General features: G+C 40.0%; 1 long non-coding RNA gene across 2 annotated transcripts; it reads right to left on the minus strand.

The window, feature by feature from the left end:
* Positions 1-9931: 9931 nt before the first annotated feature.
* Positions 9932-14028, minus strand: LOC115158161 (uncharacterized). Of its 2 annotated transcripts, XR_003868635.1 has the most exons (7): positions 13871-14028; positions 13482-13611; positions 13209-13275; positions 13023-13064; positions 12761-12848; positions 10448-10655; positions 9932-10140 (listed from the first exon to the last, which is right to left on the minus strand). It is a non-coding gene; the product is annotated as an uncharacterized LOC115158161 (long non-coding RNA). The 2 variants fall into 2 exon arrangements; XR_003868634.1 differs by having other exon boundaries at positions 12998-13275.
* Positions 14029-14410: the final 382 nt, after the last annotated feature.

A 14410-nucleotide genomic window follows, 5' to 3' on the forward strand; every position in this document is an offset into this window, starting at 1 on the left:
ATTTCACAGAAGTGTGATTGACTTGGAGTTACATTGTGTTGTTTAAGTGTTCCCTTTATTTTTTTGAGCAGTGTATGTCACGTCCTGACTATTGAGTGCTCTTATTTTCTATGGTAGAGTAGGTCAGGGCGTGACTGGGGGGTTTATCTAGTTTATTTTTTCTATGTTGTGTTCTAGTTTCTTTTTTCTATGTTGGGGTTTTTGTATGATTCCCAATTAGAGGCAGCTGGTCATCGTTGTCTCTAATTGGGGATCATATTTAAGTAGTTGTTTTTCCCACCTGTGTTTGTGGGAGATTATTTTGAGTTAGTGCATGTTGCACCTCTGTCGTCACGGTTTGTTGTTTGTTTATAGTTTATTGTTTGTTTTGGCTAAGTTTCACAATATATAAAGATGTGGAACGATACGCACGCTGCGCCTTGGTCTGTTCCTACACAGTCGTGACAATATAAAATATATTTAGATTAGTTTAACACTTTTTTTTGGTTACTACATGATTCCATATGTGCTATTTCATAGTTTTGATGTCTTCACTATTATTCTACAATGTAGAAAATAGTAAAAATAAAGAAAAACCCTTAGGTTTTAGGTGTGTCCAAACTTTTGACTGGTACTGTATATGCAGTTATCTTAAACAGCAAGCTATCCAGCCACCTAAAATGAGCTATTTAGCTAACTAGCTATTAGCCTAGCCAACAACTACGATTATGGTAGGCAAGCTAGAGCCCAACTACTAAAGACCAGCTCGAACACAACTAACCAAACTAAAACATAACCACAGATCAAAGAGAGAGCAGAGACTTACAGATTGATGGCTGGGGCACATCCGATGGTAAAACTTTTAAAAGCGTTCAGGCTGAGTTAGCTACCAAATCCAGGGAGGCGGGCCGATGGAGAATCAAAAAATCCCAAATAGATAGATTCCAGATGTCTGTCAGCTAGCCTGCCAATGTGTAAAAAGTTACAATACTCCCGTAGCCTACTTCACAGAGAACATGCCGAAAAGTTGATAAAACAAAAAGGAGAACAGACGAGGTACTACAAAATTAGAACAAGCAGGTATGATTTTCTCTTTCACTTTGTGCCCAGGTGAAGAAAGCACCTGAGCCAGCCGTGCTAATGGTTTCCCACTAGATAGCACAGCCACAAACTCAAATACCTCATACTCAAATACCACAAACTCAAATACCTCATACCTCCATTCTTGTGTATTTTATTTTATTCCTTGTGTTACTATTTTATTTTTGAACTCTGCATTGTTGGGAAGGGCTCGTAAGCAAGCATTTCATGGTAAAGTCCACACCAGTTGTATTCGGTGCATGTGACAAATACAATTTGATTTGATTGGTGGATTGTAGCTCACCACCACCAACACTTGGTCTGGAATGTAATTATATACATGCTAGCATGGCTAACGTTAGCCAGCTTGAGCAACACTAGATGACCATAAGTATGAGTTCACCAGTGGCGGTCGGTGCCGTTTAAGATGAGGGAGGATGATCTTTTTTTTTATTTTTTAAACATGGCCTCATTTCTATTACAGCATATTGGATGACTGTCATTCAGATTACATTCACTCAGCTCAATGTAACATAGATAGGTTTAGGCTACTACATGATACTCAAATTTTCCCTGTACCCATCATGAGGTTGCTACAACCTAGCCTATGAATGAAAGTTTACAACGTAGCTGCACAGGTCAAGAGAATTCTGAGTAATCAAGGTGACAGACACATTCAATACCGCCTTGCATACTCTTGCCTGCATCTAGCTGATATAGGGTGTAATCATTACTCCAACAGTTGCAAATGAGAGTTTCTATTGGACAAATTCAGATATGTTTACCCCCGTTTCTTTCCATTTGCTTCCATTTAAGAAACGTTTTTCAACAGAATCGGCGCAATGAATACACCCCTGATCACACGCAAACACAGTTCACTTTCATACCAGACACATACAAACCGCTCGTTGTATATATAATTCCTTCTCTCATTTATCTATGCACTCTCCTCCTCTCACCTTTTCCCTTCACTTGTGGACTTCAGTACAGAACACATCAGCTGTCTGTGACCAGGTGAATAAACCTTTCCAAGCCAAACCTTCATATCATTACTGCTAACTGCTACATACAGCTTATTTCGTTGTCACGTCATAGTCAACATAGGCATAGCTACTAGAACTAAGGCGTTAGTAAACCCGCTACAATCATGCACAACAGTGTAATTAGACGCAATCAGTTTAGCAGTTGCACCAGCAGGCCCCGGTGGCAATAAATGAATAAAGCCAAAAGCTTACCTTGACTTGGAAGAGTTCCACTGTTGGATATCCATAGTCAGCTAGCTAACATAACATCCCTCTCTGTTGGAGCCGGGTGTTTCAGTAGGCTAAACTAGCTAGCTGAATTTGACAATAGTTAAGTAAGTGAAAGTGAAAAAATATATTCTACGAAATATAGCTAGCTCTCTTTCTCCCTCTCTCTCTTGCTTCTCCTTAATTTTGAAAGGAATTAATTTATTCAAAACTTCTCAACTATTGTCTTTCTCTTTGAGTCACATTTTATGCACTGCAGTGCTAGCTAGCTGTAGCTTATGCTTTCAGTACTAAATTCATCCTCTGATCCATTGATTGGGTGGACAACATGTCAGTTCATGCTGCAAGAGCTCTTCGTAGTATATAATTTGGAGGACGTCCTCCGGAAGTTGTGATAATTACTGTGTAAGTCAATGGAAGGGGGTGACAACCATGAACCTTCTAAGTTTTGTATTGAAGTCAATGTACCCAGAGGACAGAAACTAGCTGTCCTCCGGCTACACCATGGTGCTACTCTACAGAGTGCTGCTGAGGATGCTGTAGACCTTCATTGCAAAACAGTGTTTTTATTAATTATTTGGTGATGTGAATATATTTAGTATTGTTTTATCTAAAAAGGATAAACATTTTAATGTTTCACTATTTTTATTTTTATGAAAGTCAATGAGGAGGATGGTCCTCACCTTCCTCCTCTGGGGAGCCTCCACTGGTGGACACCTGCTCATCGAACATTTCATTCCAAAATCATGGGCAATAATATGGAGTTGGTCCCACCTTTGCTGCTATAACAGCCTCCACTCTTCTGGGAAGACTTTCCACTAGATGTTGGAACATTGCTGTGGGGATTTGCTTCCATTAAGTCACAAGAGCATTAGTGAGGTCGGGCACTGATGTTGGACGATTAGGCCTGGCTCGAAGTCGGTGTTCCAATTCATCCCAAAGGGGTTTGATGGGGTTGAGGTCAGGACTCTGTGCAGGCCAGTCAAGTTTTTCCACACTCATCTTGACAAAACATTTTTGTATGGACCTCGCTTTGTGAACAGGGGCATTGTCATGCTGAAACCGGAAAGGGCCTTCCCAAACTGTTGCCACAAAGTTGGAAGAACAGAATCATCTAGAATGTCTTTGTACGCTGTAGCGTTAAGAGTTCTCTTCACTGGAACTAAGGGGCCTGAACTATGAAAAACAGCCCAGAACATTATTCATACTCCACCAAACTTTTCTCCTGGCATCCGCCATACCCAGATTAATCTGTTGGACTGCCAGATGGTGAAGCGTGATTAATCACTCCAGATAACGCGCTTCCTCCAGAGTCCAATGGCGGCGAGCTTTACACCACTTTAGCCGACGCTTGGCATTGCGCATGGTGATCTTAGGCTTGTGTGCGGATGCTCGGCCATGGAAACCCATTTCATGAAGCTCCCGGCGAACAGTTCTTGTGAAGGCGTTGCTTCCAAAGGCAGTTTGGAACTCGGTAGTGAGTGTTGCAACTGAGGACAGACGATTTTGTACGCGCTATGCGTTTCAGCACTCAACGTTCCCGTTCTGTGAGCTTGTGTCGCGTATCACTTCGCGGCTGAGCCGTTCTTGGTCCTAGACGTTTCCAATTCACAATAACAGCCCTTACAGTTCGGGGCAGCTCTAGCAGGGTTGGAAATGTGGGATCCTATGACAATGCCACGTTGAAAGTCACTGAGCTCTTCAGTAAGACCATTCTACCTCCAATGTTTGTTTATGGAGATTGCATGGCTCTGTGCTCGATTTTATCAGCAACAAGTGTGGCTGAAATAGCTGAATCCACTAATTTGAAGGGGTGTCCACATACTTTTGTCATCCATGTGACATTGAGAAATAGTGCATTGTGGGTAGCTTAAAAGATATCCAGAAATAAGTTAATAAATATGTAATAGGTAACCAGATAGTGACTACAACTAAGTTACCAAGTCTTTGACCACACTGTCTTGTTACATTGGTGAGTAAAAACACATGCTTCGTACCCTATAATATAGAAAGTAATATGAGCGCCTCAAGAAGAATGTGAAGACCCTAGTAGATAATTGAGGTGGGTGGAAGCAAAGGGGATTGTAACTGTGACCCACCTTGAAGCCAAAGCCAGGCCAGAGTGTAGCTCTTAATTTACCTGTCTTGACAAAGAGGATTTATGTGGCGGGGTCCAGCTATGAAAGAGATGGGAGACCACGTGGCACCTAGGGTGGAGACAGGGGGAGGTTAATGGGAGAGAAAGGTTGAGGGGGGGATCTGGGAGTAGAGTGCTGTCAATATAAGGTCAAGTCAAATGTGAGTGTGTGTGTCTCTGCCTGACTGCCTGTCAGTCAGTCTGTTGCTACTCAAAGCATAGGCTACCTCGGTCAGTATTGCATAGCGATGAACTTATCTTCTACTTCGGCTGAAGGACTATTCCTGGCCTCGGCGACGGGAGAGGACCTGCGGGTCCCAACAGAGATCATCGCGGTGCGGCCGGCATTTTTCATGTTGCGGGTGGGAGCAGGTGGTCAGACAAACAACTTTGGGATGAAAATATTTTTGTTGTCCCGCAGATAATTTGGAAACGGTCATCTTTGTTGCATTATTCACACACACTCAGAATTCGCTGCTTCAACTTCAGTATCCTACCCAGGGGCGCAACATTGGTTTTAGAAGTGTGTGGGTGGGGGACATAACCTGGCGTGGGGTCTGGGTCTCCTCCAGAAATCTTTTGGGCATCTAAAGCTCATTTCTTCCATTTCTACACAGTCCAAATGACCCATGGCCCTTCTAGCCTTCTCTATTTAGAACAAATAAAATAATAAAAAATGCTGAAGGTCGTCAAGCTAGGTAAGATATCATTATTAAATATGTTTAAATGATTGATAGGACTTAACGAATTCAAATAATCAATATTGTGTTGCACCTTTAACCAACAGAGCTCTTTTTACATGCACACAATATAGTTGGGTCGCCCCGTTCTGTCCCTAGGGGTCCACTACCCTGAAGCGCCCCAATCCAACACACTCCACTAAGCTTTAAGTTCTCAGTGAAATATTCATAATTGGTTTTGGGTGTGTTAGGCCAAGGCCAGAGTGACAACCCACAGGACAGCAGAGTCCCAGGACTCGTACTGAGCAGCCCAGCCTAAATAGGTATCTCCCCTGACGTGGGCATGTTTTCAATACAGACTCCTTTAGTTATACTGTATTCCATATAAGGCATCCAGACCTTATGAAAGTTGCAAAGTATACCGTTAATCTTGTAATAAATCAAATCTAGTGATACATTTTACATTTCTGCCGTCCTTTGTGCCATTGTGGGAGGATAATCAACCTTACAATTAATGTCAATGCATTTCTTAGCCGATATAAATGCTTGGTTACAGTTTCTTCTTATAAGTCTCCATTATCAACATTTCCAAGCAAACAAAAACAGAGAGAAGGGATAATCTGTAGACATGCTGAGGTAAAAGAACATACTATTTGTCATAATTCAGCCAGCCTTCAGACCATAACATATGCAAATATGTCCCCTTTTGTGTTTTACACCTCCAGCAGAGGAAATACATTTCTGAGTGCATGTTATTCAGTTTCACTGGCATATAGTACGATCTATGGATGGTCTTAAAACTGCAGTAGTTTATGTCTGAGATTATATGAACATGACTTGGCATTCAAACATATCTGTATATTCATCATCATCAATAGCTTCTAGTTTTCCTCACATTTTAGTTTTACATGTTTTGTAAAGCCTCCATCAACCCTTGATACAGTTTGGAAATCAACTTTGGAGGTTTGTCAGACAGCCTGCAAATAGTTTCAATCTCTGAAGCATCTTGCTTGTCTAGTGTTTGCACAGAGAGAATAAAGTGTTTTATCTGCAAAAATTCACCTCAGCGCCGTCATAGACTGGTTTTCCCTGGCTACCTGACCCTGCTGAGACCCCTGTCACAATCTGATCCTCCTAAGATGAGGCATGACAAAGAATTACCTTGGTGTACATGTATACTTTATATTATCCAAGAATAGAATCAATGGTTCAATAAAATTAACATTATTCCCAGATCCCAGACTGTACCTTTCAGCTTAAACCGCTGCCCTGTACTGTAGGTCTACCCATCACCTCAACATGGGACTTTGTATCATTCACTGATATTGTTATAATATACTGCAAAATTCACCTGAGCTCCATAGACTGGTATTCCCTGGCTGTCTGACCCTGCCTTGATACCTGTCACCATCTGACCCTAATGAGCAGTGTTGTGTACTGACTATGCACCATGACAATTTAGCCTGTAGAGCTGTTTATTTGTGTGAGTGTGAAAAGCAGCTATGGAATTAGCTTGAGAAACTGACATATTAATGACAATTCATTGGGGCTGCAGCGTAGCCTAATGGCTAGAGCGTTCGACTAGTAACTGAAAGGTTGCAAGTTCAAATCCCAGAGCTGATTTGAATTCTGCCCCTGAACAAGGTAGTTAACCCACTGGTCCTAGGCTGTCATTTAAAATAAGAATTTGTTCTTAACTGATTTTATTTAGTTAAATAAACATTGCTATACTGACTCTAATAAAAACTCATGAGACTGCCTGCATCACTTTTTATTTTTATTATTATTTTTTGAATATCAGATTATCAGTCTTCAATTGTTTGGCCGCTGGTTTCATCGTTTGATTCAGGTCTAGTGTGATTGAAGCAAAAATAATAGCTAACGTTAGCCAACTTTTGGCCAGCTCTCTCTTGAACGGCACATCAACTGGCGAAAGTTAGCCAAGTTCATTTATTTCTGTTGAAATGGGACAAAGCAAAGGCTACAAAACATTTCCACACAAACAACAGCTGTTAGATAGTAATAATTGTCACCTCATATCGCTATCTGACAGATAGCTAGAGCTGAACTGGCTATGGTAGTAGCTAGCTAATTAGCTTACTGCATTGCCTAGAAATAAATATTGATCACCCATATTTGTCTCATTCTGAAAATTGTCCCAATCCTAAAAGGTAGGCTATAAAAATTGCCAAAGTGAAAAAGTGCAAGTCTACCATATTGGCTGCTACAGCCCAGTAATACCGATAGCTTAATATAATGGACCACGTGAGAATCTCAGGTAATTTAACCTAGGCTATTTCTCAGGGTATTTTTTGCAAATGTTCATATTGCCTATAGGGCGCAAAATTGATGGCACCATGGCTGGCAAGTGAGCTGCGTCACATATGCCTAAAATAACATTGCGGTAGCGGGAGGGAGTCAGACAGAAAACTGCAAATGCAGGCGGGAGGGAGGAAGAAATCAGTCCTGCCCAGTCCTCTAGGCTAGTCCCAGATGTATGTCCACTCACCCATATCTACTAATCATTGACCAGGGGGTCCGACTGAAGTTATTGAAAGGATGAGGGAGAGAGAATTTACCATCAGAGTAGGAATTCTGATCTAGGATCAGGGCCACTCTGTCCATATAATACTAAACTCAGCAGAAAAAGAAACGTCCTCTCACTGTTAACTGTGTTTATTTTCAGCAAACTTAACGTGTAAATATTTATATGAACATAACAAGAATAAACAACTGAGACATAAGCCAAACAAGTTCCACAGACATGTGACTAACAGAAATTGAATAATGTGTCCCTGAACAAAGGGGGGTCAAAATCAAAAGTAACAGTCAGTATCTGATGTGGCCACCAGCTGCATTAAGCACTGCAGTGCATCTCCTCCTCATGGACTGCACCAGATTTGCCAGTTCTTGCTGTGAGATGTTACCTCGCTCTTCCACCAAGGCACCTGCAAGTTCCCAGACATTTCTGGGGGGAATGGCCCTAGCCCTCACCCTCTGATCTAACAGGTCCCAGACGTGCTCAATGGGATTGAGATCTAGGCTCTTCGCTGGCCATGGCAGAACACTGACATTCCTGTCTTGCAGGTAATCACGCACAGAACGAGCAGTATGGCTGGTGGCATTGACATGCTGGAGGGTCATGTCAGGATGAGCCTGCAAGAAGGGTACCACATGAGGGAGGAGGATGTCTTCCCTGTAACACACAGCGTTGAGATTGCCTGCAATGACAACAAGCTCAGTCCGATGATGCTGTGACACACCGCCCAAGACCATGACGGACCCTCCACCTCCAAATCGATCCCGCATCAGATTACAGGCCTTGGTGTAATAATCATGCCTTCGATGATAAACGCGAATCCGAACATCACCCCTGGTGAGACAAAACCGCGACTTGTCAGTGAAGCGCTCTTTTTGCCAGTACTGTCTGGTCCAGCGACGGTGGGTTTGTGCCCATAGCCGACGTTGTTGCCGATGACGTCTGGTGAGGACCTGCCTTACAACAGGCCTACAAGCCCTCAGTCCAGCCTCTCTCAGCCTATTGCATAGTCTGAGCACTGATGGAGGAATTGTGCCTTCCTGGTGTAACTCGGGCAGTTGTTGTTTCCATCCTGTACCTGTCCTGCAGGTGTGATGTTTGGATGTACCGATCCTGTGCAGGTGTTGTTACACGTGGTCTGCCACTGCGAGGACGATCAGCTGTCCCTCCTGTCTCCCTGTAGCGCTGTCATAGGCGTCTCACAGTATGGACGTTGCAATTTATTGCCCTGGCCACATCTGCAGTCCTCATGCCTCCTTACAGCATGCCTAAGGCACATTCACGCAGATGAGCAGGGACCCTGGGCATCTTTCTTTTGGTGTTTTTCAGTCAGTAGAAAGACCTCTTTAGTGTCCTAAGTTTTCAAAACGGTGACCTTAATTGCCTACCGTCTGTAAGCTGTTAGTGTCTTAATGACCGTTCCACAGGTGCATGTTCATTAATTGTTTATGATTCATTGAACAAGCATGGGAAACAGTGTTTAAACCCTTTACAATGAAGATCTGTGAAGTTATTTGGATTTTTAAGAATTATCTTTGAAAGACAGGGTCCTGAAAAAGGGACGCAAAGCTAATATTGATATTCATGTGTGGTGGGCCGTAACAAATTACAGTATCTGCTTTAGTTTTCGAGATGATCGATCTCACCCTTACGACTGTGGAAAACGTTGCAAATCTTCATCAGAACTTAAAATACACCAGTGAGTACACACAGGAGGGAAATCTCACCACTGTTTTGATTGTGGGAAGAGTTACTTACGAAATCTCACCACTGTTTTGATTGTGGGAAGAGTTACTTACACCATAGGATTAATATAAAAAAGTATTATATAAATATCACAAAAAAAACGTATAGTATTCTTGTGGTAAATTTGGACATACTATATAATAACTACAGCAATCTTATAGTAATAATATAGCAATAACTATAGCAATATTATAGTGATCCTATAAGATTACTATAGAAGAATATTATAGAAATATCACAGAAAAACTTTTAACAAATTCTATAGTATTCTTATGGTAAATTCAGACATAGTATAGAATAACTATAGTTATCTTAAAGGAATACTATAACATCTTCTTATAGTGATACTATAGCAATAACTAATATTATACATTACTATACCAATTTACAAAGATATACTAATGGTATATCTTATGGTAATATTATAACAATCGTATAGTGATACTACAGCAATAACTATAGTAGACTTTTGAAATGTTTTTGTTCAGTGTACATTAAAAAGTTGACAGATACGAGGACATTATATTTGAAAGATTATCAATTTTAATACTTTTTCACTGAGTTAACAAATCAAAAGGTTAGGCCTTAGCCTCCAAGTTACTCCCTTTGAGTAAAAAAAAGCAGTTTTAAACCTAAATCTTGAACTTCTTAAGCAATTTCGATTCAAGCTTCAATTAAATTATTTTAAAGACATCCTTCTCCTCCATCTGGTTTCGCCTAATTAAAAGGCTGTGGGAAAAAAGAAGACGGTTTTAACAAATTTGCTTTGAGTACAGAATAGCCTGCCTAACCCCAAATTAATCAACAGTCTTGACACAAACTAATAGACCTGAAATCAGGTTACACACATACATTCACACGCTTGTAATAATTAAATTAAATAAACTACAAAACCCCCTTTTGGCCATTTACAGTACTAGTAGTTCTGCCGTATTTTAAAGTAAAAGTCTTATCTTTCATAATTATACATGTATTATACATGTACATGTATTATACATGTACAGTATTTATTGTAAAAAATTATTAAGCAACTTACTGCAAATGGCAGACACTTTGGTTGGGCACAGCTGTTTCTGTGCCTCCTTGTCCCGTAATGCATTACATTTTTCCCCTGTCAACAAAGAGACGGCCATCACCTCTCTGGGAAACAGAGCTGTCATGAGCTCAGAAATGCACTTTGATGGTTCTTTGCTCAGTCGAGCGATAATGTTCACCTGGAGTTTAACACCCTATGCCAGTTCCACCTGTAAAACATCATAAAACAATAACAGACATAAGCCAGTTACACATGATTTTGCTATTCGCACAGTACTGTAGTAGCTATCAACTATGTATTCAAACTTTCCTTTGTGATGGACAGAAACAATGTTTTTTTGCATGATATTAGAATATTTAAAACATTTATATCTGAAATCAATACAGTATTTTAATATAAGTATTTGCTCTGACTTCCAGTTTGTGTGCACCTGTTCTAAAAAACCCTTGTCTTCTTAGTGCAATCATCTCCCCAGTATGTCTTTAATAGGGGTGTGCCGAGTATTCGGACAAAACCATTATTGCTACCAATATTCCGACTTTACCGAACACAAATATGAATAGATTATTTACATCATTGTCACGTCGTCGCCATTGATGATGGATGTAGTCCTATCCCCAGCACTAGTGGTAACTATACAACTCTTATCTCCTTCTTTCTCTCTCTGTCTCCCTCGCTTTGTCACTCTCCCTTTCTGTCTTTCTCCCCCTTTCTAAGTACAGTATATTAGAATTGAGTTTTGGACTTAGTCAAACATATGTTCTCTGCCTTCCTCTCAGATTCATGCTCAGATAAATGCTTGTTCATAAAGTATTATCTTGAAATGTAAACTGTTATATTGCCTTGTTTAATGTTTTCATCAACTATGTTAAATGGGTGGTTCATCAAAAAAATCTGTTTAATCTCACTAGAACATTTTCCTAGGCATTAGCCTTCACCAGAGACAGTTTTTAGGTTGGTTGAATCAGTATTTAGTTTAGCTCATCAACAAATTCTACTTCTCCCTCTCCCATAGAAACCCTATTTAATGTCAAAGTTGATCCTCAATACCTTCAAAAGACACCAAAGGTGCCTCCAATCACTGCAACAGCCCTTGCAGTTAAAATCTCACTAAGATTACTTTGGTAAAATATTTACCTAGCCTAATATTTCCCAATGATATCAGTAATTTTTCATTAAAATCCAGGAAGTAATTTTTGATTAATTCGCACCGAGTCAGATTGAGAACTTACATACAAATCTTTGAATCAAGAGGAAGAGTATCAACCAGATAACACAAACTGAAGAAAATATTACCTCTAGCAGGTCGATTTTTGTAACATGTTTTAAAGCAAAACAGATTGTTTTGGGGCAATTCAATGACGAAACAACATTTGTCGCATAAGTGAGGATAAATGCATTGTCACGGTTGTCGTCGGTGAATGAGGACCAAAACGCAGCAGGTACGTGTATGCTCATCTTGATTTTTATTAACTACAAAAATGAACATACAAAATAACAAAACGAAACGAACGAACAACTACAAACAGTCTGGTAACGCATACAGCTTACACACAGAACAATCACCCACAAATAACAACCACAAACACACCCTAATATATGGGACTCTCAATCAAAGGCAGATAGACAACACCTGCCTTCAACTGAGAGTCCCAACCCCAATCAACACAACATAGAAACACACTCACCAGACTACACATAGAAATACATAAACATAGACTATAAACCAAAACCCCGGAAATACTAAATCAAACACCCTTTAACCAAACACACCACCCTGAACCACATAAAACAAATACCCTCTGTCACGTCCTGACCAAACTACAATACTAATTAACCCTTATACTGGCCAGGACGTGACATACATATAGTTTTTCATACATTCTAGATACAATCGTAAATGTTGGATTTTTTTGTTCTAATGAGGTTAAAATTATTTTTCGATAAACCACCCCTTTAAGTAAGTAAATGTATTTGAATTATAAAACCACTCTCGTAGTCCTTTCCGCAACGACTCAAGTTGTTTGCTTGCTGTACTCCGTTAGATAGTTTTAGTAGTTAACGAGAAATAGTTTTGTGAATATGTTTTGCATAATCCGATATGGCGCTCTATAAATTAAAACACTTATAAGACAAATTATCATTGTACTACAATATGCAATAAACATTTACATTAAATTAAGCAAAACTGCACATGCATACAGTATTTTTCTGCTTGCTGTATTGTTACAATGTTAATACACCTGCTTTTGTATTCAAATTGTGACTAGTTTGCATCCCCGCTTTACAGCTCAAGGTTTGAAGTCACCCTACCATAATGTCTGGTAGGGTTGTGATGGCTATGTCTTGGAGTGCTGCTTTTGGGGTTGGAGGAAGGGTGTGGATTCACCAGCCATGATGTCTGGGAACACACAGTATGACAGACAGTTAAAGAGATTTAATACAGATTAATTCAACCACCTCCTTACATCTTCTAATCATCCCCCCTACTCTCAATCTCTACTCCTCATATTCTGATCATCAACCAACAACAATCTATAACACACACACCGTTAGAAACAGTTTTTCCTCTCACCATTGTGAGATTTGGGGATGGGTCTCAAACCACCAGCCATGTCTGGGAACACACAGAATGACAGACAGTTAGAGAAAGTGAATACAGATTCATTCAACTACATCCTTCCAACTTCTAATAATCTTTCCTACTCTCAATCTCTACTCCTCATATTCTGATCATCAAGCTTAAACCAAACACACACACCCTTTGAAATTGTATCTCATTCTCTCCCTCTTTAGGTTTTTCACCTCCTGGAGCAAACCTGGCAACTCTGAAAATATAGAACATAATGTGCTATCATTACACTTGTATGCAATCAACTAATAGATTGGTAGACACTATACAACTGTACCTATTCACAGATACACCTACAACTGAACCTAATCACAGTATCTATGGGTATATACACAACTAAACCTGGACTTGCATGCAGGGTGGGAATATTCAGTGGGAGCATCCACAAACAGGAAAGCTTACCTTCAATCATGGAGAGAGATTGTCTGAGTGTTGCATTTTCTCTTTTGAGATCCATATTTGAAAGTTTGCAGTGGTTAGCTGCATTTGCATTTCCTGTTTTGACACTAAGGTGAGGTCACTGCGGTCTGGCCTGGAAGGACAAAGATTCTTTGTACAACTTACAAATTTAGACATGAATAGGGGACATATTTTTGGAGGTGTTTCAGACCTAATTATTAACCACATAACTTTTTTAAATGTATTTGGTTGTGTTGAGGAGAAATCAGATTTATATGACACAAAGTGTAATGCTAATATTAGTACATAAAGTAGGTGAGACATGGTTAAATTCACCTTTAAAGCATCAACTTAAATTGCACAACTAATGCTACAAAGTGTTAGAAACTTACTTGACGTGATACACTGGTCATTAGTTCTGCCTGATGTTTTTTTTTCTTCAGACTCAGCTCTCTTCTTTTTCTGTGATACTCTGGTAGAGTAACAAAGAGCAAAGAGCTAGCTATAGCTAGTCAACTTCACAACTAAGCATGCCTTTTGAGTTGTATTTTCTGCTTCTTCCACATAATGCGGGTTCTTTACTTTCTCACTTATTCCTCTATCCTTTCTTCGCTTGCACATTCTGACATTTCTACTGGTCTCTTGCGATCTTCTACAAAGTAAAAATGAACATTAGTTAGTGGCTCACTTCACTCACCATGTTGCATACCCTCTCACCCCATAATATCATAAGCTGTGTTTGCAACCTAGCTAGCTATATCTTTTATTTTACCAGGCAAGTCAGTTAAGAACAAATTCTTATTTACAACTGCCAATCAGCCCAGTTAGTATGTGTTAACTAGCTTTCGTGCTAACCAGCTGCTAGTTTTTTTTATTTATTTAACTAGACAAGTCAGTTAAGAACAAATCCTTATTTTCAATGACGGCCTAGG

The sequence above is a fragment of the Salmo trutta genome, chromosome 22 (assembly GCF_901001165.1).
Source record: "Salmo trutta chromosome 22, fSalTru1.1, whole genome shotgun sequence".
Classification (NCBI taxonomy): domain Eukaryota; kingdom Metazoa; phylum Chordata; class Actinopteri; order Salmoniformes; family Salmonidae; genus Salmo; species Salmo trutta.